This window comes from Larus michahellis, chromosome 2, assembly GCF_964199755.1.
Source record: "Larus michahellis chromosome 2, bLarMic1.1, whole genome shotgun sequence".
Classification (NCBI taxonomy): domain Eukaryota; kingdom Metazoa; phylum Chordata; class Aves; order Charadriiformes; family Laridae; genus Larus; species Larus michahellis.
Window position 1 is genome coordinate 103681801 of NC_133897.1, and position 27945 is coordinate 103709745.

The following is a 27945-nucleotide window of genomic DNA, read 5'->3' on the forward strand; positions in this document are numbered from 1 at the left end:
TGCCACAGCAGAATCCTCTGGGATCAGACCACAGTTTGTGTTTGGCTACGGTTCTGTTTCAGTTAGTGACTAAAGCAGGCCGGTGAAATAGTACTGAAAATTTACCAGTTCTAGCATAAAATCCTTATCCACAGCCTATTAAAAAGAAAGACAAGAAAATAACATTTCTGTTATAAGCTACATTTTAACCCTTACTGAGATACAATGAAGGAAATGAATTATTCACTTAAAAATTGTCTAGCACTAAAGTTGTTTCTCAGTGACTTTAACAGTAATATATTGTTCTGTGCTGCAGAGAGTGGCAAAGGTACCAGAACATATTGGATTATATCAGGGCATGGCTCATGCTACTATCCACTTTACACAAACTTTAAAGCTCTTGCCTACGAAGCTGACAGAACCTGGTTTTGGGACTGTAGCATACTATCGTGGGGAGAAATCCTCTTAGGTTTCTCCTCTTTAGAGAAATCTAAAATTATTACTTTTTTTTAAGTTCAGCTATTATGAACCCAAAGCCATTTACAAGAATGTTGTTCCATCCATTAGACTAGAGCTTCATAATGCTTTTCCTGGGTAAACTCTAGCATATTTATTTTAATTGAGGAGATATTTGAAATCTGATGGAGATGGGGCTGGTGACAAATAGACACATTTTTTAGTCTCTGTAGAAGCCTCACAGTGTGGGCAAGGTAGAGAATCTAGTCACCTCTTACATGTGCAAATAAGAGGCGTACATCTAGACTATCTGAACTTACATCTAGATTATCTGAAGATGTTACATACTTGATCTCTAATATCCTGATGGTTTGGAAGGCCATGACAGGTTTTCTGGAGCAGATCTGCAGAACTGCGTGGAAATACAATGTTTATGAACTAACCAGTGCTGTGTGGTAGATGTTGTAGTCTACCGTTAGTATCTTCTCCCTTGCTGTATGAGCTCACATGACTGCTGACTCCCCAGCATGTGACAAGTCCCACATGGACGGTCCACAGGATTCCAGGAGTGGTGCGCTGCTCCTGAGAGGTTTAGGAACATTGATATGTCCTGTAGATAGAAGAGGATTATCAAAGTTTTCCGTTGTTTTTTTCTCGTGTTAGTTGCTGACGAAGTTTGTGGAAGAATAGGATCACTGTCTTTTCTGTGCCATCAAATGGTTCTGCAGCTGGAGACCAGACTAAAGGGAGGAGAAGGATGAAACAACACTCCTCTTTCATTTTTTTTTCTATTAGCAATGTACTTATTTTTATTCTCAATGCATTTTTCATCTTTATAAAGAAAGCTGGGATTGGATCTGTGGAAAAACTCTGCAACTTTCTTGCCCAGTTTGCAAAATTAAGATTGCATCTCTTCTCAGGAGAAAGCAAAACTTGAAGTTTTAGTTATATCTCATGGTATTATCTTCTGTTTTGTGGTACTTGCTTTCCCACAATGGTTTTGAGAAATTTATATGGAACTTTGGAAAATAAGTAGAAAATTGTTTATTATTATCGAAATACTTATTATTATGGAAAATAATAAATGTTCTGTAATATATTTGAAGGACTATACACATTAGTCCTTGTTCTTGTTACGTAGTAGCATGCTTCCTTCTTTCTAATCACCACGTTTGGATTGCCTTGTCCTGTCATTGACCAGTGGTGGCATGAGTGAACAATATGACATTAACCATGGAAAACCAAAATATACTCACGTGTAGGCATTTGGAAGTCTTGAGAGCCAAGTGACATACACAAGGATGGTGGTAACAAATAAGGCAAATAGCCTGGAACTGCGGACTAAAGCCCTGCTTCAAAAGGTTCTCTCTTGCAAAGCTCTTTCCTCTCATACTTTCTGTTCTGTGCCAGTGGGCAACCAGCAGTATGGATTCAGCCTGTCCCAGCTAACAAGAGAGAATGTTAAGGGGATGGACATGAGAATGTTTGTTGCTGAGCTATGTGTCTTATATGTTTGTCTTGAGCTATTGCTCTGAAACTGCCTGGCTGGCAGGAGCTTCAGCCCAATAACAGAAGAGACAGGTTACACAGGATCACAGAATAGTTGATGCTGGAAGAGGCCTCTGGAGATTGTCTGGTTCAACCACCCTGCTCAAAATAGCGTTATCTAGTGCAGGTTGCACTAGCCAGGTGCCAGTCAGGTTTTTAATATCTCCAAGGATCGAGACTCCCCAGCTGGCTTGAACAATGTGTTCCAGTGTTCTATTACCCTTACAGTAAAAAAGCTTTTTCTCTTGTTGTCCTGGTTTGAGGTAAACCAGAACCAACTTTCTGTTCAGTAATTTTATTTCTTAGCTAGGCCTCTTCTAACTCTCTGAAATTAACAGCATGTTGTGTCTAAAGTGGTTCGTTCAGAGTGATAAGACAGTTTGTGCCAAGGAATGGTATGCAGCGAGGCTTTTGCTTGTACTTATTGCTGTAACAACCAAGGTCAGCTAATTTCATTATTTGCCCCATTGGAGGGTCAGAAGCAGAAAAGCGTAGAGGGGTCCCACCTGCAGGGAGGAGCGGACAGGACAGGTGACCAAAAATTGACCAAGAGGGTTATTCCATCCCATCTGCCCCATGCTCAGTATAAAAGCTGAGGGATCAAAGGGTCAACTCTCTTCCTTCAACGTCTGACGTCCAAGGAGGACCCTGTCTGTTCACCTGCCTTTGATCCCGATCCATGTGTTCCTGACTTGAACTTTGGAACCTGGTTCCCACCCATTGCTGAGTCCAGCTTGGGACTTCCCCAGTGCCTGCCGGTGACATCATCCTGGGAGTTTAATATGGTTTTGTATATACTGTATCTATTTCATTATTTTCCTTTTTATCTTATTATTAATATTTCATTAAAGTAGTTTAGTTTCTTCTAAACTCGTAAATCTCTTTATCTCTCCCCCTCCTCTCTGTGCACGAGAGGCTGGGGGGGAGCATCTGTCGCCAGCCATTGGCCAATTTGGCCAAAACCATGGCACTTGTTTAAACTCGATTTCCTGAATTTCGGTCTGTGCCCATTTCCTCTTGTCCTTTCACTGGGCACCACTGATAAGAGTTTAGCTCTGTCGTCTTTACTGCCTCCCATCAGGTATTTATACACATTGATAAGATGCGCCTCCTGACCCCAGCCTTCTCCAGGCAAAACTAATCCTTGCTCTCCCAGCCTATCTTCTTATGTTGGACACTCCAAACCCTTAATCATCTTCATGGCCCTTTGCTGAACTTGTTCCAGTATCTCCAAGCCTGTCTTGCGTAGCACTCTGGATGTGATCTCATCAGAGGTGAACCATGTGGAATAATCACCTCCAGCAACCTGCTGGCAATGCTCTTCCTAGTGCAGCAGAGTGCTGCTGGTTGTCTTTCCTGCAAGGGTGACTTGCTGCCTCATTTTCCACTTGTCATCCAGGACCCGCAAGTCCTTTTTTGCAAAGCTGCTTTCTACTCAGTCAGCCCACAGTGTGTACTGATGCAAGGGGTTATTCCTCCCTAGGTGCAGGACTTTGCATTTCACTTACTTTGTTGTATTTCCGAACATTTCTGTTGGCCCATTTCTCCAGCCTGTTAAGGTCCCTCTAAATGGCAGCACACTCACTGGACCTATCACCCATTCCTACCAGTTTTATATCAACTGCAAACATGCTGAGGGTGCACTCTGTCCCATGACCTAGGTCATTAATGAAGATGCTAAACAGTATAGGACCCAGTATCAACCTGTAGGGAACACTGCTGGTGACTGGCATCCAGCTGGACTTTGTGCAGATCAGCAGATGACAACCCTTTGAGCCCAACATTTCAGCCAGTTTTCAATCCACCTCACTATCCATTTATCTAGTCCCTACTTCATCAGTTTGTTTACGAGGACGTTGTGGGAGACGGTGTCGAAATCCTTGCCTCAGGCAAGATGAACCATATCCACTGCTTTTCCCTCACACCAAATCAGTTATTTTATTACAGAAGGCTATCAGGTCGGTCAGGCATAAGTTCCCCTTCCTAAATCTGTGCTGACTTTCCCCAATCACCTTCTTGTCATTCATATGTTTGGGAATGGTTCCCAGGAGGATTTGCTCTGTCACCTTCCCAGGGATTGAAGTGAGGCTGACAAACCATAGTTCCCTGGATTCTCCTTCTTGCTCTTATTGAACACAGCAGTGACATTTGCTTTCTTCCAGTTCTGAGGAACCTCACCTGATTTCCATGACCCTTCAAAGATTATTGAGAGGGGCCTTGCGGTGACATTGATGAGCTTCCTCAGTCCTTGTGGATGCATTCCATCAGGACCCATGGACATGTGTATGTCCAATTGCTTTAAACGTTCCCTAACTTGACCTTCCCTGGTGGAAGAGAAATCTGCATTGCTCTAGGCTTTCCCACTGGTAACATGGGTCTGGGATTCCTCAGGGCAAATCTTACCAGTAGAGACCAAGGCAAAGAAGGCATCGAGCGTCTTGGACTTTTCCATGTTTTTTGTCAGGAGATGCCCTGCTCCATTCATAGGATCCTAGAATCCTAGAATGGTTCGGGTTAGAAGGGTCCTTAAAGATCATCTAGTTCCAACCCCCCTGACATGGGCAGGGACACCTCCCACTAGACCAGGCTGCTCAAAGCCCCATCCAGCCTGGTCTTGAACACTTCCAGGGAAGGGGCCTCCACAACTTCTTTGGGCAACCCCTTCCAGTGTCTCTCTACCCTCACAGTAAAGAATTTCTTCCCAATATCTAACCTAAATCTCCCCTCTTTCACTTTAAAACCATTACCCCTTGTCCTATCGCTCCACTCCTTGATAAAGAGTCCCTCCCTGTCTTTCCTGTAGGCTCCCTTTAGGTACTGGAAGGCTGCTATAAGGTCTCCCTGGAGCCTTCTCTTCTCCAGGCTGGACAACCTCAACTCTCTCAGCCTGTCCTCCAGCAGCAGGCCCACATTTTTCCTTCCTTTTGCTGCTCATATTCTTGTAGAAGCCCTCCCATTGCCTTTCACGTCCCTCACTAGATTCAGATCAAGATGGCCTTTAGCCTTCTTTGTCCCATCTCTTCATGTTCAGATATGGGGTTGCCTTACTCTGCTTCCACCTCCGTATGCTTCATTTCTGTGTTTTAGTTAGAGGTCCATGTTCATCCATACAGGCCTCCTGCCACTTTTGCTTGATTTCCTGCTCACTGAGATGGACCATTCTTGAACTTGGACGAGGTGATCCTTGAAAATCAACTACCTCTACTGGACCCCTCCTCTCTTCAGAATGGTCACCCATTGGGATTCCTCCAAGCAGATCCCTGAACAGCCAAAGTCTACTCTCTTGCAGTCCAGGATTGTGATCCACTTTTTTTGTTTCTTTGCTCCTTTCAGCATCCGGAACTCCACCATCTCATCTTCACTGCAGCCAAGGCTGCCCAGTTCTTCCTTGTTTGTAAATATAAGGTCCAGCAGAGACCTTGCTCTCTCCTCATTCATCCGTGTCAGGATTTTAACATTAAGGCATGCCGGAAACTTCCTAAGTTACTTCTGCCCTGCTGTATTGCCCTTCCAACAGGTATCAGGGCAGTTGAAGTCCCCTCATTTACCTATAATGTTCTAGTAGCAGAAATTCAGTAAAATACCAGAATGTAGGAGTATATATTGTTAAGTACATTGCAGTTAGCCATTCTCCACCTCCTCTCTTGCACACCTGTGCATGAACAGCTAAAAGGCGGGCACAGACCTCTGGGTGGCATGTATATGTGTGCTCCATGTACGTGAACATTTTAAATGATGTGCATTTGCATTTTCAAAAGTCTCTTACCAGATGACACAAGGCTCTAAGGGCAGCAGACATATTTCTGAAGAATTCTAAGCTCCTGGAAAAGTACCAGTTAGGTCAAGTTATAGAGTCAAAACCTTGTAAGACATTTTTGCTGGCCACTTTCCACTTATTTAGCGAAAAGAGAGCTGTTATCCATTTATAATTACCGATAACCTGAGAATACATCACTTGTATAACAGAACTAGCATAGAGTTTCCAGGGTACAGGGAAATCTCTGCCATCAGGTGTTATTCTTTAGCTGTAAAATGTTCGCAGGATGCTGAGGATGAAATTCTTATTGTGATGGTGAAATATTCTCAGATGATTAGACTTCAGTGGAAGCAGAGTGAAATCAATGCTGAACACTTCTCATAGTCCTACTTTGAATATTCAAGCGTGTAGTTGCAATGCAAAGTTGCCTCTTCTCCATATGAGAATCTCCCTTCTTTTAAGAAATGCCTCAATGTTGAGCTCTTTTTGAGTTTTCTGCCTTATGTATTCAAACAGCTGCTTCAAAGACATTATGCTGTTGGTTAAGCAGTGCCTAATCCGTCTGAGTGGTTTGGTGACTCTGCTTAGGCCTGTTTTCTTTCTGTAATACAGAACACAAAGGTTTGAAAGGCCTCATGTAGGCTGTTTTGTTCACTGTCTTGGCGATAGGTCTGTGACAGAATGTGCACAGATTAAAAGAAAGATTATTTTTATGCTTGAAAACTATCAATTTTATGCCTGTGAGCTACAAGTGGAAGGTAGGCTGAAGCTCAGTGTTGTATAGTGCTTTGTTTTTACTCCGCTACTATGATGTTTTGCTCCTTTATGAAAAGAAGTGATAAAGTCAAGCAGACACCAGGCAAATCACTCCTTGAGATCTTCTGAGCATGTAGGAGGAGAAAAAAAGCTTTGATACACGCCGGTCAGTCAGAGGAGGAATGTCTGAGACTGAAGGCTAGCTGAGGATCTAGGAGATGGCAAAGGAGAGCAGGGAGCAAACACACAACCAGGCCTGCGTGATTTCTCAGGATCAGGAGGGCACTGCATAAAGTTGAGCTGCAACCTCAAGACAACAAGCTGTTAGGCTGCCAGAGAGCCTAAAAGAAAGGATGTACTTCAGAAGGATAAAACAAGCAGAGGACCTTCCATTGCAAGCCATTTTAAAATTTCTTTTACCTAATCACTTGATTTATCTCTATTCTAAAAAGTTAACTCTTCTTGTTTGTATTTCGATAGAATCAGGCTTTTCACTTGAAAAGTCCTTCCATTTTTTTAGGAGCAAGGGAAGTTCATTTTACAAGCCTTAAGCCTCACAGTTCTTATCCAATTTGAAGTTTAGTCCTTGGTTCACCTGAAAAAGTGATTTTCAGATTTTCCAGAAACTGCTTCTAACTTTGCATTTTTCTAACCACATGTAGACTGCATTGCCACAGCGCAGGTTTGATTTTGAGGCTTAATAATGGAGCACAAAATCTCGTGTTTTTTTGGTCTTGTATGAGATGTGCAGACTGAATATCAACCAGATGTCAAACTTTCTGAGAATAGTTCCACTTTTGGGGAAGATGACCAGCCTTTCTGTGTTTTAAAGGAGATTCCTTATTTCATGAGTTTGTCGCATGAATCAAACATTTGCAGAGTGATGCTAAAACATATACTGTTGATTAAACCTTTTTTCAGTGTGGAACTCATCCTGAAGAGTTATTGGTACTATCCAGAGCCATTCATATGTGACAGAAGATTTAAAACATGTTCTTTTCCAAGGTTTATCCACAACTAAAGTAATACTGCTTGGTAGAACCAGAATTTTACGTGCGTGCTAATAATAATTCCTCTTTCAGTTGAGAAAACAATTACACTATTAGATTGGAAAGAGCATATATTTTCTCTCTGGCCACTGTCTCAAGTTGTGAAAATAGCAATGTTTCTGATAGCTGTTCATTATCACAACTCTGAAAGGGGAACAAGTCTCTGTTTCTCAATTAATTAAAAAAGAAGCAATGAAACTGCATTAAGAATGGGGAAAGTACAGTGCATTCAGATGATTTGGCTTTTGAAAACATATAATAATTCATACTGATAAATCTAAGACTGACTTTCCAGAAACACTAGTAGGTTCCTGGCTGTCTCATTCCCTAACGCAGCAAAGTACTCCGTACATAAATAATTACTCAGTTTATAAAAAAAAGTGCGATTGTGTTTATAGTAACTTTTCTTCAATTGCCAAAAGAGTTCCAGAGTTACAGGAGATATTTGATTTTATCAGCCTTAAATATTTGGAACTACTGAAGCATATCTCCACAAAAATATTATCTCCGCTGTTAAGATAACTATGTTATCTTAACTGTGCAGTTGAAGGGATCTTGAAAAGTTTCCTCACTATTAGGAGCTAGTTTTCTACATTAGGTGAAGATTGCCTAATTGCAATGTCTAATTTCTTTAAGGATGATGAGACTGGGAGTGATACTTTCAATGACTAAATAACTACTTAAAAGGTTTTTTTTTATGACACACTTAAAAATCATAACAACCTGCTCTTCTGTATGCTGGAGTTAATGATGTAATGCTTTCTGTGAAATGTAAGCTAGGAAAAAGAATTGACAACTGATTCATGCATCACCGTTCTAATTCTTAAAAACACTTCACATCAAAGCAGAAAAAACACCAAGCATTTCATTCACCTTTCACATACTCAAATTTGTATTAAAGCTGCAACAAACAAAACTAAATTTAAACTGAGCTAATTGCTTTCTCTGGAAAAAGTGTTGGCCTTTCAGGAAATCACAAATGTTTGTGACAAGCTGAACTTCCAAGTCTGCATGTGGAACCTTTGCCTGAGGAATTTTGTGGAGGGCGAGGTTGTCAGTTATACGCCTGCTGAGTGAATCTTGTGGACGGAAATTGTCCGTGTCTCTATCCTTAAACTCTCGTTCTCTCCATTTCTCTAAATTCATTGACTTTAATACGCCCTCTGCTACCTTGAGTGCACACTCTGAAGTATATTTTTCTTTTGAAAACAGATGGTATGGAAATTTGTTAAATACCGGTTATGTTAAACCCAAGCTACAAATTAGTGTTAATTTCAGTTGAACATGTGAAAAGACATACAAATTGATTTTAAAAAACACCTTAAGAACAGAAATGTTTAAAAGGGTATTCGTTACTGGTTTTCAGTAAATTGAATATGATAGTATAACAGTGAGGGCAACAGGAAACCTGAATGAGAGAAAATTGGATGAGAAATAGTATTTCTTTTTTCTATTATGTTTTCACCCACGAAAGATAATGAGCCAACTTCCGAGGCAATTAAAAGCTGCGTTGTCAAGAATATGGCATCCCATATGGATTTCTGGTAACTGTACTGCTAGTCCGCCCTTTAATCACAACAAAACTGGTCTTTTTAAGCTGCACCTAATAAATAGGTGTCCATTTTAAGTGACAGTAGTGTCAACTTGTACAGCTTTCAGCCCTGAAGCTGCTTGTACGTACACTTTTTCTCTTTATAAAGGTTCTACTCATAAACATATTGCATTTATTTGTTCAAGTCTTGTCTTCCTTATATTGACAAGTAATAATATGCAGAGGCTTCATTTGGGTGGGTGGGGAGAGCAACTGAATATATGTAGGTCCTTTAATAAACTTTATAGGTTAAATTTTCTAATTGATTTTTCTTTGGTTTATTTTTGGGGGGTGCTTTTTTTTCATAATCAGCTTTTAGAGCTGTGGTACTCCAATCCAACTTCTTTATTCCAATTAAGGCCTAGTCACTGCTGTCTAGACTGCAGTAATGATGTTGGTTATTTTCCTGTAATAACCCTATTGATACGCCCCAAAATAGCACTGGCCCTTTTTTTCAAATAGCTGATGTTGACTGATTGTACAAATAATGGACTATCGTCCACTACATGTAGTCTGTTTTTTTGCCATAAAGAGAAACGGTGCATTAAAGACAAAAATCATCTTGAAAGGAAAGGGAAGGTTTTAGCCTAGATGTTTTTCAGCCCTACTTAGGGAAACTGTTATTCAAGCTCTACATATTGGGGTTGTGTGGCTCTAGGGAATTATGTCTGCTGTTCTCCTAGTCCCTCATGGCAAAAGGGTGAAGGCGAGAGCTGGGATCTGATGAATTGCAGGATGAGGGCAAATTCACCTACCTGTGAAAACTGTGGCTTAATACCTTTTCAATAAAGTCGACCTTACTGTATTATTTCTTGCCATTATGTGTTACAAAAAGCCATCTTAGTTAGCTGAAGCACCGAAAAGACCTACTTGTGGGCACTAAGGATCATGTGTCTCTGTTACAAGTTGTACCGGTGTGATGTAATATTGTAAGTGCCCTGTCTGGCACTTGAATGTCTCTGGAGGAAATTCCAGAGCATCACTGGTTATTTGTCATGCCAAGAAAAAATTCTGCAGTAGCCCCTCCATGCTGTCAACTTAGGTCAACATGTTCATACTTTTTTCTTGAATTTGGAAATCTCCAACTCACTCTTTAACCTTAATGTTAGTCTTAACAAAAGGGCGGGAAAGTGCAATTTCACAAAACTGTCACAGGCTCAAAGTGCGTATTTTGAGCTTGAGTCTTATTTTGTATAGACTCATATGTCTGAAGTTCAGTTGGAAGCTGTGTCAGAATGGGGTGCTCGAGCTGCTTTCTTCATTTGTGTGTGGTGTGTGTGGGTAGACTTGCTTTACCTCTTTACCAGAAGATTTCTGGTATCTCTGGAGGTCTCACGGTATTGTTGAAACTGTATGATTTGTTGTTTTGTCCCCTTTCTTGAGACCATGCGGGGTTCTTGTAGACAAGTACTATATGAACATCAGCAAAATTTTCATCACGTATTAGCAGCAATGATGGGAGGCCTGAGGTACTGGGAATGGGTGGATTTTGCTGGGCTGTTTTGTACCGGAATAAAGAAGTCTGGTGCACGGACGTCTGCACTAGATGCTTAGATGAATACTTGGCCTTATACCAGCTGCTGTGATCAGGGGAATGCCAGTCAGCCAGACTTATGTCCTGTAGGAAGCGCAATCTCTGAATTTCCCCAAAGAATGGTGTGATTCTGCACCATCTGTAATGGCAGCCATTGTGCTAACTGCACAAAAATCCTTCACAGGTGCATTTCTGTCTGGGAGAGACACTTATCTTTTGTTTATTTATTGTTTTTCCTCCCCATTAGCATTCATGAGCTAATAAAGCAATAGGCCACGATATGCATGCGTTTTGAATTGCAGTACTTGTTACAGATAAGGAATTCACACAAAATCATATGAGAGGAAGAAAGGCACATGACCACCTTTCAATCTATGCCTCCCACACAACAGAAAACCACAAGTATGTGCAATTGATGAGGAGCTAAATCGAATGCTTTGTTGGTGACCATATTAGTTTCACATAAGGTGCTCTGCTTGATCGCCACTCAAGAACTTGTGTTGTAAGTTCTGCTAGAAGACTGACTTTGTTTCAGACCTTCCAGGGTGTTTGGGACAGTAATCCTACAAACAAGGAGATTCTAGGCCAAGGCAATGGGACTATGATGGGAGGCTGCCCATAAGCGCATAGGCTTAAATTGACCTCTGCTGGCTGGTGAGATAGGAGACCAGTACTCTCTTCCTGACTCTGCCAATGATCTACTGGTGTTTCCTGGCAAACCACTTTATCTTTCTGTTTCAGTTTCCCTGTTGTTTCAAACAAGGGACAATGCAATCCTGGGGAAAAGTTTCACCTAGAAGAGCTAGGAAGCTCATCATAACAATATGGTTTGTGCTTGTGATGTTCCTACAGAAAGTACCATGAGTTTGTTACATAAAAAAAAGTTCCTTGCTTCTAATCCATCCGTTTCCTTTCTGCTGGGACTTTCCACAGTGGTTGATTACGGATTCTAGCTACTCAATTTTAAAGCAAAGCAGGGCTGAGTGGCTTCCATTAGGGTGCATTCAGTCAGAGACAGAAGTGGATAGAAACAGTGCACAATGCAATCTTATTTCTAAGAGTATTTTGTAGGATTGTTTTTGGCTACCAAGGAACCAGAAAAAATAGAAGACAATATTATTTAAATCTATTCTTATTAATGGGATTTGTGCAAGTTTAAGATTCTATTTATTTTTTTTTTTGGTAAAACTGGTACTCCTCCAGGGAGAGAAATGAGGTTTATCTGTCATGGCAAGAAGTTCCAAAGATTTGAGGAGAGAAGTGTGAGGGAGAAAAGACATTCTGAAGTATCTAACCAAATAAATAAATAAGAATGGAGAGAAGAGAATGAAAACTCAGGCCTCATTATTACATAAGATTTGATAGTAACAAATTGGTGATAGCATAATGCCAACATTAATAATGCATATCTGTGTATTAAAGTATATGAAATTAACTCATATAGATGTGTTCCTTCTATCTGTGTCCATACTGAATTTAACCCATAACAATACGATACCTATTACGGCTAGTCCTGAGTATGACAACTATGAGAGCTGCAGGCAAATGACTAGATCACTGACTAGGTCCTGGCCTGAACTTAGACTAACAGAAGAGAAACTACTGGGCACCAAATGAGAAACTCCTGAACATGATATAATAAAGTAAGAAGCGGACAAAAGCTGCAGCTGGTACCATCAGGAATGGCAGAATCGCCTGGATTAGACTATGGAGGTATTTATGTAACAACACTGGAACTGTGGGAAAAACAGCAAACAGTGGTGTTTAGTGTTTATTTGGGAGAGAATGAAGATGGTGGAACAGAACAGAGTAAGAAGGGTAAAAGGGAATATAAGGGGTAGCAAGCTGTGATTAGTGCTGTCTGGGGATACCTGTTGGGCAGTCTTGTGCTTTCTCATTGTGGACTACACCAGGACGATACACCAAACTTCTTGTTCTGACCACAGCGCATGCATCAAACCGGCTTCCCTAGTGAGGAGGACCAGGGGGAGCACCATGCTTTCCTTAGCCAGCCAGGGAACACCTGAGGCAGATCAGGCATCCTGGTATCACTGTGATGATGCCTGTCGCAGGCCTGAGGGCATTGGCATCCTCCAAATGACTTCCTGCCAACTTCAAAAGGTGCCAGTGGAAACCTTGTGCAATCAAACCCGCTAGAGGCTTTTGAGTCTGCTTCTTCATGGTGTTGGTAAAATGAGCTTTAAAAACTATCTGAAGTGGCGGGAAGGACCTCTGATCACTATCTGTTCCTCAGTTTAGCTAAACATAATTACCCTAAACCAAATTACATTAGTTTTTACTAATTAGTGCATTAGTACAAAATACAAAGTACATTAATGTGGCATCTCTGGAAAGTACTGGTTCATCAAAAGAGCCCTGGAAGTACTTCTGGTGTATGGTAGGAGTGAGACTTGCAATATGATTTTATAGCTGTTGTTCTCTTAACTGTGTAAGTGAAAATAAAAATATGAGTAGAAGAATCAGGTTTGCATTACTAGAATGAATCTGCTACTTTTTTTCTTTAACCTAGTTCAGTGTTAAGAGGGATCTCAGAAGCCATAGCAAGAATGGGTAGAGTGGACACAAATAAAACCTTTTGTAATCTGCAACCTGGGCAAATTTAGCAGTCCCTGTGTCGTCCTGCCAACAAGCTGCAGGGCGCAGTTTGAGAGCCAGTGGTACCAGCAAACAGAGTTGGTCTGGTGGGGGACATGTAATAGAGGCGGCCCTTCACTTTGGGAGGCTCTAGAGTATCACCCACAAGTACAAAAGATTTACTCTTGTGCATTGTTTTGATTTTTTCTATGTGAATGACTGTATCTTTTGGATGGGGAGGTGTGTATAACAGTAGTCAGTGTCCATAAGCACGCACTTGATACCTCTAGATGACCTACGCGCCTGTCCAAATGGTATTTTTGAATAGTGAGGCCTTTTCTTTTTTAATCTCATGGCAAACTCTGTGTATGCTGTGTAGCTATCAGCTGTACATTAACTTGCCATTTGAAAATCTACCTGCTAGCAGGGCATTCATTCTTCACCTGTCTGGAAGTGATGGTAAAGGGGTGGGACTGTTTGTCATGTGGCAACACTCTGTCCTGGTAGACCCAGCTAACCTTTTGGGAAGAAAGCTGGAGATTGCGGTGGCAGTGAGGCAGAAACTGACACTGGGATCTCAAAGAGTTAATATTGGCTCCTGTGGCTTACTCAAAACTAGATATCCTAATAGGATTTGAGAGTTTGAGACGGATCACTTGAAAATTAGTGTTTCTACTCTGTGGATGGCACAGAATGATTTTTCTCCCCTGCAAATGACCTAGTTTGTAGTTGCCAGGCAGCCCTGTCTGCACTCACCTGTGGGCCCTACTCATCATGCAGGCTGAGAGGTTCATAAGTGCTATTTACAACCAGGTATTTACAGCCTTGTTGGCCAACAGAAATGTTTTCAAGACTTGGAAGGTATCTCTAGACTACTTGCCCACACTCACATTGAATACGCTAGCTTGTATGCCTAGATGCATGGAAAATTTATAAATTTTCACCATCAAAAATTACACCACTTCTGGTAAAAATTTGTTGAAATTAAATTTTTTTAAATCTTTAACACGACTTGATTTGTATTCAATTTTAATGAAGTTGATACTTTTCTCTTTCTGCAGCATTTTAAAATCAATTCTAGAACTTCTCACAATTTCATTGAGTTAAAAAAATTCTGACAGTTGTGGGGAGGAATTCTTCCTCCTCCTGTCTTGTTCTATCATTGTTGTGACAGACTGAATGGCTTGTAGGATGGTGGGAGGCAACTCCACGGAGCAGTGAACTCAGGAATATTGTTCTTATCCTCCTGAGTTCTCAAACAATGTCCCGGCAGACCGATGTAAGACTGCTTCTTGAGACCACACATTTTCTCTTTTGGAGATCAGGGGATGCATAAGGCTCTATAGCGATTCTGTGCAGGAGTAAGTTTTGTGGAGGGAGTAGACAGAGCTACAAGCAAGTTTACACATTGTCATCTGAGAGGAATCCACTGGGCAAGAGATGGGAGCCGTGCCACATAATGTCTGATGCTGCAGGCTTGGCCTTCAGGGGCTAGATCTGGTGGATTTAACTGTGGACATCTAAAGGGATGGCTGGTCCCCACCTGTGTCGTTTGCCAAGGGTTAGTGCCTCTGCTGCAGGGTAGCGAAGCAGGATTCACATCAGTTCCTTGGCTGCCCCAGGTCACTCTCCAGTATTTCAGCGTAAACCCCACCTCCCGCAGCAGTTTATACAAATGAGCTAGGTAACGGACTGACAGGCAGACCCACGTCCTCTTCCACTGCCTGTGCTATCAAGGTAGTAATCTCTGGCAGGGAGGTGCAGAAAAGAGGTGTGCAACAAGCTACAGTGATATTTTCAACTCTGCTAAATAAATCTTCCAGTTTGTTTGCCACTCGTCTCACAGGAGGCAGAGTCTAGGGACGGTCCAGTAGTGAGGGGTGGCCAGCTGGAGACCACCTCTGCCTTCTCCTGCACCACTGGCCCTTCTTAGAGTGTGATTTTCCTAAGATAGATACAGGGTGTTCTTAAACATCCCTACCCCACTGACCTGCATAATCTGAGAAACTTGTGCCTGAACTTGCTTGATATTAGGAAGTTATTTTTTAGCTCTGGCTATGCATGTTGTGGTCTCATAAATACTCTTTTGCCCATCTGCATCCATTTTCGTAGGTGAGACTCTGTCACATCTCTTCAGATCAAGGGCATAAGTTAGCTCCTAAATTGCAATGGTTAGTGATCGAAGTAGAAAACATTTAAATCAAAGACTGTCTGAAGCTTAGAACAAACCATTCCATCTGTCCTGTCTTTGAACAGAATGCATGGATTGAAAGAAAATTATCAGAGAGAGAAAAAAAGTCGCATATAATTGGGAAACAGAAAATCTTCAGGAAGAGCCAAGATTGGAATAGGTAAGCTGCTCTAATGGGGAGGCTGGGTTAGAAAAAATCAGGTAGTTTTGGAGTACCCCATGTTTCAGGAGAATGGTGTGATCTGATCGGAAATTCCCTGTGTAGGTCCAAAAGCTCTGGACTGAGCTCAAAGGAAGGCTCTGATAGGATGGTGAAAGGAGGAAGGCCTTATTTTTGTATAGATTCATGTATTTATTGTGGCATGAAGTAAGTAGTGGTGGAGTCTTAATGAACTTTGGTCATAAGTCTGACTTTCATTTTTGGTTTACTTAGCTCTACCAAGTACTTGTAGAGATGCAAATGGTATACCAGAGGGCTTGCACTTCCAGGGGTAAGTTCTGGGAGATAATTTATTTCAACCCTGAGGGACTGGCCTTAAATCCTGTGGGGACAAAAATTGATTCCATCTTTTAGATGCCCAAGAGAGGATCTAGAACCTGAAAACTAGAGATGTCAGGTGAGTGAGTACGCAGATCCTTCCCAGACTCTTCAGGTTTCAGGTTGGAGGGAGGTCACTGAGTGGATCTCTGGCACTTTCTGTAGCAATGAAGTCTTGCTCTGTTCAGTGTCTTGCTTTGAAAATGTAAGGTAGGCCCATTTCCACCAGCTCACCATTATTATATGTCAGTTGGCGCAATTTCTTTTAGCACGCTACAGCGTCTGTTAAAATATCCGTTTGATATTAGACATTGCATGTTTATTCCTACAGTTGTCTTTCCTACCTCTTACTTATTGTGGCACGGGCACAGGGCTGTTCCCAGGATATCTGCCTCATCAGTATCTGAGTAAGTCTGCATTAACAGACCTGTGATCCAGAAGAAAAGTCATAGCTAGAGAAATGAGACATGGATGCGGGATACTTGAAAGGCTACTGATAAAATGTCAAAGCACAGCCAGATGTTGCACGCACACGTTCCTTACATTGCATAATTCCCTGTGCTCTTGTGCGAATTGAAAGTAGAAATGGTGTCATGGTGCCTGTTTCTTATTTATTCAAATATCCCCTGGCTTGGAGGTTAAACTGTGAACCACAGTGCCACATCCAGTAACATATGCTCTGTGCGTGCGCGCGCATGTGTGTAAAGTACTGGGAAAACCTGGGACAGAAGGAGTCCTCTACTAGCCATACAGGAAAAGTAAAGACAGCTTGAACTGTGGTTTCACTGTCATAGAGCATCCAGAAGAACCTGAGGTAGCAAGTGCTTGCCCTGTAAATTCCTCATCCCTCTGACAACACTCAGGCATCTTAAGGACTGCTCCTTTTGGTGTCTGCAGGTATACCTACTTACCCATGATGTATGAACCACAGTTTTCCAGGAACCTCCCAGCTTTTAGGGTGACTTCTTGGGACTCCAGTATAGTTGCATTTCCCAGAAACAGCAGAGACCCTTCTCTGAGTGAATTGACTTGTACGGACTACTCACACTCATGGAAGAACAAAACTGCAAGGAAATGGCAGTTTTGATACAAAAGCAGCAGGCTGGTGAGCGCTGAGCAAAGAGGAGCTTGCTTAGGGCTGCAGGCCTGCCTTCAGCTCTGTAAGGAATAAAGTTAATTGTCGCCTGGCCTCAGTTAAATGGGTGACTGCATGAGCAGTAGCATGTTCAATCACAAAGCCACTAGAAACAACTTGACATGAGATGGACTTACTTCTATCTCATTTTTGTTCTAAAAGGGATGTCATTTCTTCTAAAGGGATCAGGGACTGAAACAGCGAGGCTATGATGTGCCTCCAATACCTCCTTCCTTAGCAGGTTTGTTCCGAGCCAGTGGAACAAAAATGATGCCTTCTGAAAAGCACAACCTGCCTTGAAAATTTAAGTCAAACCCACAGTAGGGAAATGGGGACCATCACAAGTACTTCATTGCAAAACCCACTTCATGTATGAGGTCCTGGGTGAGATTTTCAAATATATCTGAGTGAGTTACTGTGTGGTGGCTGGAACTCTGAATTAATTGAAAAACCTATCGATTTTCTCCACTAAAGAACAAAAATGGATAGTTCTTTCTGTGGGTATTGAAACTGTCATTGCTTTCAGTATTGCTACTGCTGACTCTATCAGATTTCAGTCGACCAATTTGCCAATTTTAGCCTATGAGAAACAGAATTGCCTTGGGGCAGGTGTTCTGAATAGTTTGTCTTTTTAACAGTCTATATACTCTTCAGGAAATGGACAGGTTAGCTATACATATTTGATAGAAGTGCTACTATTTTAGCTGAAATGGCTGTTTTTCAGGGAAGGGAAGGGAAGGGAAGGGAAGGGAAGGGAAGGGAAGGGAAGGGAAGGGAAGGGAAGGGAAGGGAAGGGAAGGGAAGGGAAGGGAAGGGAAGGGAAGGGAAGGGAAGGGAAGGGAAGGGAAGGGAGTCTTCACAAATCTTTGAAAGAAACTATCATTTTCCTTCTATTATTGTTCTCTTAGAAGAACTGCACTTGAGTGACTAAGTTAAATAACACAAGCAAAAGATGATGATTCATGCTGCTTTTCATGATAGTTTCTAATGTTCAAAAGCCAGTATCACAGCTGCAGCTTTGAATAAATGCGTGGGGAAAGGAATAAAATTATAGTAGGTATGTTAGCGTAATGTTCCCAATGTGCAGCCTGTGTATGTGATTACCTAATATTCCTTACCAGCTGTTTCTTAACATTAGTCATAGTGATCTAAAACAACCACCCTCTCTTCATTTATCTCAGTAAACATTGTTCTTTTTTGAAGAGGTAAGCTGTTTAGGAACAAAAGTTGTTCCCTCCTCCCCTTCAGCTCTTTCGTGTGCATGTCGTAATCATCTTGAATTGGAAACAGCTATAGCTGATTGTGTAGGTAACAAACAGTGAAGAAATATTTAAATATGGTAATAGCTATATTTGAGTATCATTATGAATGCGTTCCCTAGTAGCGTCTGGAAAATGCAAGGCTCTGTTCTCATGCCAGTACAAAACAAAGATAAAAGGAGGAAATGTTTTCATTTTCTTGTGTAACAGTACACATCTCTTTTTCCAAATGGAATCACGATAATCCTCTTCAATTCAGGGTTTGGCTTTTCATTTGAAGCTGCTTATACCGTGCAACCATTTTGGTTTTATTTCAAATATGCATGGTCATAATTCATTACGTGTTCATGCTAGTATCTTCATAAGCGTCTATCTCACTTATTGATGGTGAGCTGTGCTCCATTCCTGCCTAGCTCCCAGGAAACTCAGTGGGACATGTGTTTCCAAATTCACTGGGACACATTCAATGGAGCAAAATGCTGCTTAGGGTGAGGAGAATCAGCTCAAAGTATGTTTGAAGGGGAAATGGCAGGAGTTCTTGTGAGACTGAGGAGAGGCAGCAAGTGGATCACCTCACTCGGTGGCTGTAAGTACCTTCTCTACGCAGGGTGGTGACCTTCCTTGACAGGACAAGCTGCAAACCAAAACATTCCTGTAGCTAACTCATTCCTTGCTCCAGAAGAAGGCCAGAGTCAAGACATAGAATGACATTCAGGGTCATAAGCTGATCATAAGCAACCTGGTCTGGACCATGTGATCTCTAAGAAGGCTTCTTTGGTTTTGCTTTACGTCTGTGTAAGCAAGAGCGTAGTTTTGCCCAGCACTTAAAAGTGATTATTTCTCACTGCTTTGTCTAAGGAAAGACCAGATTAGTCCATATTCTAGTATGTGTATGATACTGAAGCATAAGCTATTTCCTACCTGGTCTTCAATACAGAACAGATTGACAGGAATGCTTTCTTGTCAGCTGTCAGCAACGAGAAAGATTTGTACTTCTTTGCAAAAATAAAGCATTGACGAAACAGAAATCAGTTGATAAGTATTTGGATAAGTTTATGAATAAGTATTTAGAAAATGGTATTTAAAACCCCAAACAACAAGAAACTCCAAGGACTAGCTATTGTGAAGAAGTAATCAAACTGGGCATATATGGAGGGAAAATGATACTTTATTTGCAATTTTGAAGGCTAGTAAATGGTAGTAAACGCCACATATCAAGGAAAAATGTAGTGAGAGGCTCAGCTGGGGTTTGATTAAAGATCAGTGGGGAGGTCTCATTAATATGTAAAGTGCAGTGTATGTACCTCTTTGTCAACATATAGCTGGTGCAAAATCAAGGTTGATTTCTGCATAACACCCTCCCCCCCCCCATTTTCTTTTGTCTTTCTACTAGCCTACTCAAATTGTGTGTTCTTCTCTTTCTGTTGCACCGTGTTACTGATCAAACTGATGGGAAACACAGGAGAAAAGACTTCTGATCTCAGACTGTGGTGGGTTTTTTTATTCCAAAAGAACAATTAACAACTAAAAGAAATTAAAGTGATTCTCTCAGTACCTGCTATTATGTAGCTGAATAGCCAAAGCTCTTCTTTATGGAAAACAATCTTGAAAATGCAGTCCTAGAAAATGTAATGTGCCATTTGTAGACAGTAAAGTAGTAGTATAGTATAGAAAGCAAAGAAGCCTTCAAAATTGGAGCACGTTGATCAGTACAACACATTCTACTCTTAAAGTTATTTAATATTTGTAAAATACCAGCATGAAGTATGTACAGTCAATGTTTCTCTCTGTACTTCCATTTAGATGTTTGCTGCAGCACAAGAAAGATGTGTCAACTGAAGCATATGTTAGGATACCTGTCAGACTAAAATGCAAGGCACAATATTGAAATACTGAATTCAGGTCTTTTGTATAGATAACCAGCTGTTATTTAACAAAAAGATACCTCAAAATTATTCATAGTAAAAATATTTATAGTGAGCACATAAGCAAGAAAGCATGCGTTCTGGAATACTTTAAAAACAACTGTGTAAAAGCAATTTATTTCTGAGGAAGCTTAATCCAGTGCACTGCTATACTAACTCACACTCCTGCTGTTGCCCGTACATTATGTTCATGAAAAGTAACAGCTGTAACATCTGTTATCATCACAGCGTATTTTCAGCACAGCATTAACAGACATTTGTACCATATATGCAGTCTTTCTCTTCTCCTCACCTCTTCTTCCGAGGTAACTACCCCTCCTTCAGTATGAACATGTGCTTATATAACCTGAGCCTCCAGAAGTTGAAAGGCATTTGCAACATATCTGGATCTATTGCCAAATCCTTCTTGACTGGGAACATACAGAAGACTCTGGTTGGGAAATCCTCAGCAGTTAGAGCATTCAGGGCTCTTGAAAATGAGTACTTTCTTCTCTTTAGTTTATCTGATTCAACAAGGATGTTCCCTGTAGACAAAATGTTAATATTTCTGGGATGTCAGCCAAGACAGTAACCTATCTTCTGGATTTCTACAAAGCACCTTTCCTTCTTCTTAAACCAGTTGAATCAAATAAGGGATTTAAAAGCTGGAATCTCACTCAAGTCTTCCTTTTCACTTCTATGTTATTTTTTTTCTGTTTTTTTTTTTTTCCCCCCCCTCTCCTTTTTGTACTTACTGGGAAGGAACAGTAATCAGCCAGCTAATAGGTAACTGATACACTCAAATTTCATAGTCCTCTCTTGCAGTCCTCCATATTTATAAATCTACCATGGAATTTACATTTTATTTTAATAGGGCCTTGTCCAATAGAAAAAGGATGAAATAGCTACTCTTTATAATCAAGCTATTACAGATGGGCAGAACCAACTGGGATGACATAGCTTTGGTCTCTTTTTTCACTTTTTGTCATTCAGCTTGTGGGTGTTTGGTTATCACTCAAAGCCTGACTGAGTCTGATTCACCAAGCTTTTGAGCTCTATCTTGCCAGTAACATCAAACCTTCATGCAACAGATAGGGTTACATGTGCACACACAGCTAGTTAAGTCCTCTGTTGTTCCACACATCCTCTTTTCCTAGTCAAATATAGCAAGAATTCATGGTCAACACTAGCATAACACAGAATTTCAAAGCCATTCCGAAAAAAAAAAGCCTCAACATTCAGTCATCTGTGATTAATTGCTGATGCCTCAGGTGATTGCTTCCCTCCAAACAGTGTATTTCCATAAATTCTGGTTACCTCCTAGGGTCTAGCTCTTGAGAGTCATTGACAATCTTGACAATTGTTGACAGTCATCTAAGATTGCTGTCTGCGTTGACCCTATCTGGGCAAAACAGCCAACTCAGTAAACCATGTGTTTCTCCCCTGTGTGATCTGAGTGACTGTTTGAAATGACTATCATGTTCAAAACAACTTTTGGGTCACCATTGCGATCTGTGATCTGACTTGTTACAAATAGGCACAGTATCATTTTCATGAAATAATAATAATACTCAGAACCTCACATTAAAATAAGTACTGTTTTTATACTAATCTGCCCTATTAATATCTGCAAATCATCCTTGACTTCAGTAGCAATTTGCTGGATGAAGGACTAACAGGCTATTGATGATATACTTCAACCTATATACCACTGCAAGCTGCTTACTCCTTTGTAACTAACTGGTGCCTTACTATTAAACAATATTGTGTCAGGTATGGTGCGTCTAGAGAAAGCTGTAAGATAAAAACATTCTATTAATCACATTTCAGGGAAATCATAGGATAGGAGCATGGAGTTTACAGTTCCTCTCCTGTACAAGCTGGAAATAATGCTGCTCTCACCATCCTGTGCTTAGACTTTTCAGTATGGTCTCATTTGCAGCAGCAGTTTCTGAAAGTTGCAGTTTACATTTCATCTAATCCTGGTCTCTGGTAAATAAAGACATGAGACTTTGTATACTTATAGATCAAGATAAAAGCTTTTGCTTGCACACATTGCTGTGTAGATTTCCTGAACTAATCTTGCTGCTATAAGAGCAAAAGTCCTTCCCTGAACAATTCAGTAAACAGTTAAGTTTTCCTTGTTTTCAAAATGCCTGAGGACGAAGGGGAGATGAGGCAATCATGGCCTCAAGCAACATTTCAACCTGGCAATAAAAATCAATAGACATTAGGACCAGTTGCTCTGAGTGATGTTAGCAAGTGCCAGAATTGTAGTGCTGGACACACAAATTCCATGTAATGTAAGTAATATACCTGGCAGGAAAGGCAATACAGCTAAAATGAGACCTTTGATAACATGCCCTCCCATTCAGATAAGGAAGATGTAAAAGACTTCCTGGAAACAATGAATTAGGTGGGGAAACATGCTTGTGCCTGCTGTGCCACAGCTGGAAAGTGAAACCATTGCACTACTGAGCAAAGACAGTCAAAATGAAACAGGGTAAAGCTGTTCGCTATCTGGGAACTGTGATATGCAGGGTCAGGCCAGAGCATGCACACAACTGCTTCCTTGTCACGTGTCCCAGTGCACATGTGGACATCTTGGCTAGGGTTCTGCAGTGCCTCCAGTGCAAGGTAGACTAGTTCTAACTCAGCGTGCGCCCTTCTGTCTGCGTATAACTTACAATTTAATAGCATGAATTATTGTTTCATCTTCTAAAGGATTTTTTTAGTATTTTGCAGAATGACTGCCATGTGAAATACAGACAATAAAATATTGACAGTGTTCATATAGTAGTTGGGAGCAACACTCCTTTAACTCCAGAAGCTACAGGGTGAAATTCTGCGTCCGACAGACAAAAAGATCAGGCCCTTTTGGCCTGAGAAACCTATAAATCACTTCAATAAGGTAACACCTGTCACACTATAAAGACAAATCTCAAAACAAGACATTGAATTTTTTAATATTTGTTTAACAGCATACAGGAATAAAGAAATGAGAACAGGGCCGACAAAAGTAATGACACTTTGAAAGTAGAACATATAAGAAAAAGAGACAATAAAAAGTTATGAGAACATATTAATCACACAGAGTCTCACCATCTGTTGACTCCATATATATACCCCATCCTACTGCTCCATATGGTACTCGAAGATAAATACATATAATGATGGATAACAAGTGAAAAATAGCACACAAAAGGTCTAACGTACACATAGTAAATAAGCATATGGCATAATGACCCCATTTTGGTGTATCTGGTATGACCTCCCAGAATACACAAGCAAGGAAAGGAACTGATCAGCAATTGAGCAAATGTGGCATTAAACAGATCTAGTGACTTCAGTCACTGAAAACTCAACAAATCTCAGCCATGGAAGGAGCCTTAACCAAATAAACAGTCTGGGAACATTAAAGCCAGAAAATAATCACAGAATCATAGAATCGTAGAACGGTTTGGGTTGGAAGGGACCTTAAAGATGATCTAGTTCCAACCCCCCTGCCATGGGCAGGGACACCTCCCACTAGACCAGGCTGCTCAAAGCCCCATCCAGCCTGGCCTTGAACACTTCCAGGGATACAACCACAGAGCTCTGCCCAATAGCTCTGTCGCTCCTCTTCCCTCTCTCTCTCTCTCTCTCTCTCTTCCAAACGCACCCAAATATCAGTGACTTTCTGTTACCACAAATTGTGTTTTGCTTTGCCTGTGGGTGCTTTCAATGATGGAGCTTCACATTTAAGGAAGTAGAGGATACTTTTCTGTGGACTGTGGAGCACAGACAGAGGTGGAGAGTCTGTGTTTTCTCTTTTCCTGCAGATTGTTCCCTGTGCAAGATAGAACATTGCACACCTAAGAACCAGGCCTTCTTGAATCAGAGAACAAGGCTGGCCTTTAGGACAAGTGGAAATAATATTGCTCAGAAGGTGGATAGTGCTCTAGAGGAGCTGGTAACTCTCCTCAATTTTCACTTCCCTACTCCTGCTTCTGCTGCCTACTGAGGTCTCAGTAGGAAAGAAGCTGAATTCTGTGCAACATGAAGGTTAGCCATGCATCTAGGTGCTGGGTTTTCTTTGCAGTTCCCTGCCAGAAGAGTGGAGTTTTTTCCAATCATGAACTCTGTGCACCGGACAGGAGAATCTTCAGCTCTTCATTCCAGTTAGAGAAGCTGGTTCGACAAACATCCCGTGGTCATTTTCAGATGTTCTTTTTGGGTCCTCTAGTCCCATCACAGTTTGTTTCGTTGAATATATAGTTCTACAGACTTTCATAATTTATTGTATGTGTAATTAATGGATGGATAGGCTGTTTAGCATTGTCTACATTTTCTTCCCAAAAATCGTAGAACTAAGGATGTAATTTGTCTTACTATAAGTGGTAGCATTTGGAGATGAAAATCAACTGACACATCAAGGAACTGGGCTGTGTAAAACAGATGCACCCCACCTCTGATAGCGGCTATCAGCTCCCAGTTCACAACAGCCTTTCTGATTTTTAAGGAAAGCAGGGAGCCTCGTGCGCAAATCCTACTGGTTTAGAGGGACTTCCTTTCACTTGCACCCTCTTCCCCCACCCTGTATTTGTGGACTTCCATGTCATGCAGAAGAGATTGAGCCTCTGACCGTTGGTTACTGCGGTTTCCATGGCAGCTACAAAGATTATTTTGGAAGGCAGTTGACTCTAACTGGAATCTTTGATCTTTATTTCTTAATGAGTTGTGCTCAATGTACAAGTATTTCCTATATTTCTGCTCCTATTACAATTCAAAGATTTCCCTTTTTTTTTATGGGAGTATTTTCAACCCAGCAAGGAAGTTATTCCTGTGCCTGAAGGAAAGTCACTGCAAACTGCTAATCTGTTGGCTGGGGTCTGGGGTTGCTGCCTTGGTGTCACTGTGAGCAGAGGTCAGCACGTCAGGGGAGTGAGCATTCTGCATCCACTTTCCTGGTCCTGTGCAAATGCTAGACTTGGCGTGGGCAAAGACTGTTCTTCTGGAATGTGGAAGAGTCAGAGTCCTTCTTGAGTGCTCTACCTGCCTCCAACCATAGCTCCATTATTAAGAGCAAGTGACGTTGCTACCCTATACAAGGGAAGGGAGGGGATTAAACCTGATCTAGTTGCTAACTACTTCTGTGATTAAAACCAGAGAGCTCTTGTCATTCTCCGTTTACTATTCTTAGTTGTGTTTTGTTTTCCTGCAGCTATGTAGTCCTGATGGATGCTTATGGTTGCAGAAGCCCTTGTTTATCACTTCTGTTGTCAGAGCAGTGATATGTGTTCTGCCAGGTAAAATTTAGGGCCACGTGTTTCTCTGTGGCAGAACAGTGAGCTAAGAGGATTTCATGAGGGAGTTTTTATGAGACTTTTCTATTTGTTGACCACAGATAATAGACGAAAGATCTGATAAAGGCCTTCATTTCTCACTGAAAAAGTGACCTTTCTGGAGGTTTAGCTTTTTAATTATTTTTCCTCAATTTCTGATCATCTGTCCAACTTCTGGTTTTGTCCAGAAGTGGAAGTATTGCCCTGCCATGAGAAATGCTTTTTCTAGGGTATTTTATTTCTGATCCACTGAAGCAGTAAAATGCTAGGAATCTTTGTGAAAAATCTTATTCTTGGAAAATTAGGAGCTGTATTTGAAGTTGTGTTTCCTCAGCAGCATGTGCTTACTGGGAAGAAAGATAGAGATTGCTTATCAGTGGAACATTGCGTCTGTCTTCTGCTGAATTAAGTAACCTATGAGGAGGGAGGGAGTGCAAATAGCATGTTAGAAGAGAAATCAGTGCAGTAAAGGTTATAAGCAGCAGTGACAAATCGTGACACCTTACTGTGTCATCCCTCCCACTTGGACGGAGGATAGTCTATTGGCTAGAATGCTTTGATTTATTTTCCATTCTTGACGATGCCATGTATATTAGTCTATGTTGACAGGGGTTTCTGATTTTGGAAGCCAAAGGCAAACTCTAACCTTATTCCCAATCCAATATAGCCAACATGAGGCTCTTTTTTTTTTGTGTGGTAGGGTAAGCCTACATACTAAGCTGCCAAAGGGAGACGGTCCAAAGATGAATTGAGCTAGCTCAAAACCCAAGACTATATAACTTAATGTCATCACTGCATCACAAAAACCTGATTTCTCCCCTGCAGCAGCGACAGGCTATGAAGGCAAGAGGTGAAAAGTCTCTGTGCAGGTAGTATGCTTGGCTCATACAGCTGGTACCCGTCTTTTCTGGAGGAGGTTGTGGGGCTGGGCCTTGGTGAATCCGTCTGGACTGGAGTCTTGTTATTGTTTACATGCTCTCTGAACATGTAGGTCATACATTTTTTTTGGAGCACAGTAGACTAGATTTTTACTGGTTTGGTTTTAACTCTAATCTGAAAGTGTGTTTGGAAAATCAGATTGTCCAGATCATTCCTGGATGAGTGCGTGGCTGCCCCAGCAGCCTGCTATTCTCAGACAACCAAATTCCTGGCCTTTGCCTCAGGCTGGGTCTGGCTAGGTAGGTACATTTCTGTTTGTCTGTACAGTCTGAGACAGTCTCATTTTCTCACTGGCCTGATTTTCAGAGGTGTCAGGCGCCCACAAATCTAAAAAAGTCAAAGGACATCTGGATGCTCTGAAAACCTTGCCAGGGATGGATACTTTCAATTCAGCAAGAAGAACACTTGCAGGTCATTTATTCTGTCCTTAGCTGCTTTTCCTGCCACGTCTTTTACTTTTGGCTCTCTTTGTGATTAAATTATATTAACAACTTTGGCATCTATCTGAATGCGAAGCTCCTGCTCATGGGTCCTACAGATTAGTTCAGATTCTGTACCTTCCCCTTTATTTATTTACCTATTTTTAAAGCAAATAGCTAGTTTTGGAGAAAAGCGTAAACATGTGCTGTTAGTGAGTGTAGAATCACCATAAAAACTTGTAGACCAAGGTGATAATATTTTAGAAAACCATCATTATTGTTCTAAATATACCAGGAGCTTTGTGGCCTTTATTTGTGATTTTTAGATAGTCAAGTTTGATAAAGTTGTACTGATTTACATTTGCCCTTGTGTGCAGCCTGCAGTATGGCATCAGTTACCCAAACTGGGAATATACATGTGAGCAAGTGAATTATTCCATTTTTAAGAGAAACCCCACAAAGAAAAGTTGTCTTTTCTGTCCTCTTAGAGTTCATCTCCTAATGTACTTTGCCATTTCTTTAGGTCTTAAAACCATGGTTATGATTTTTTTGATCTATGAACTGGATACTGCTGTTTGGCAAAATCACTATGAACATATTGCAGCCAGAGGAAGAGGCTACTGAGTTTTAACTATAGCTGGTATTTCTAAAGTTCAGTTTTAGGTAAGGTGGTAGAGAATAACAGACTGTGGAACAACTGAGAGATCGTGGAAAAATTCTGTAACATTATTTCATTAGGTAATTAGAACATTTAGGTGACTCAGTTTTTTTTGTAATCAGCCTTACTGTTTGGAAATATTGGGAGTCTTTTCAACTGATTAAGATATTCGTCAAATGACTTGTATGTTACTTTCTTCAAGCTCTGTTTCTAAAACTGCAGCAGCTATTTGGCATATGCCGAAACTTACTTTTCTACAATAGATGAAGAAAGGGCCGGGAGTAAAGTATGAAGTAAAGGCAACTTGTCTCTC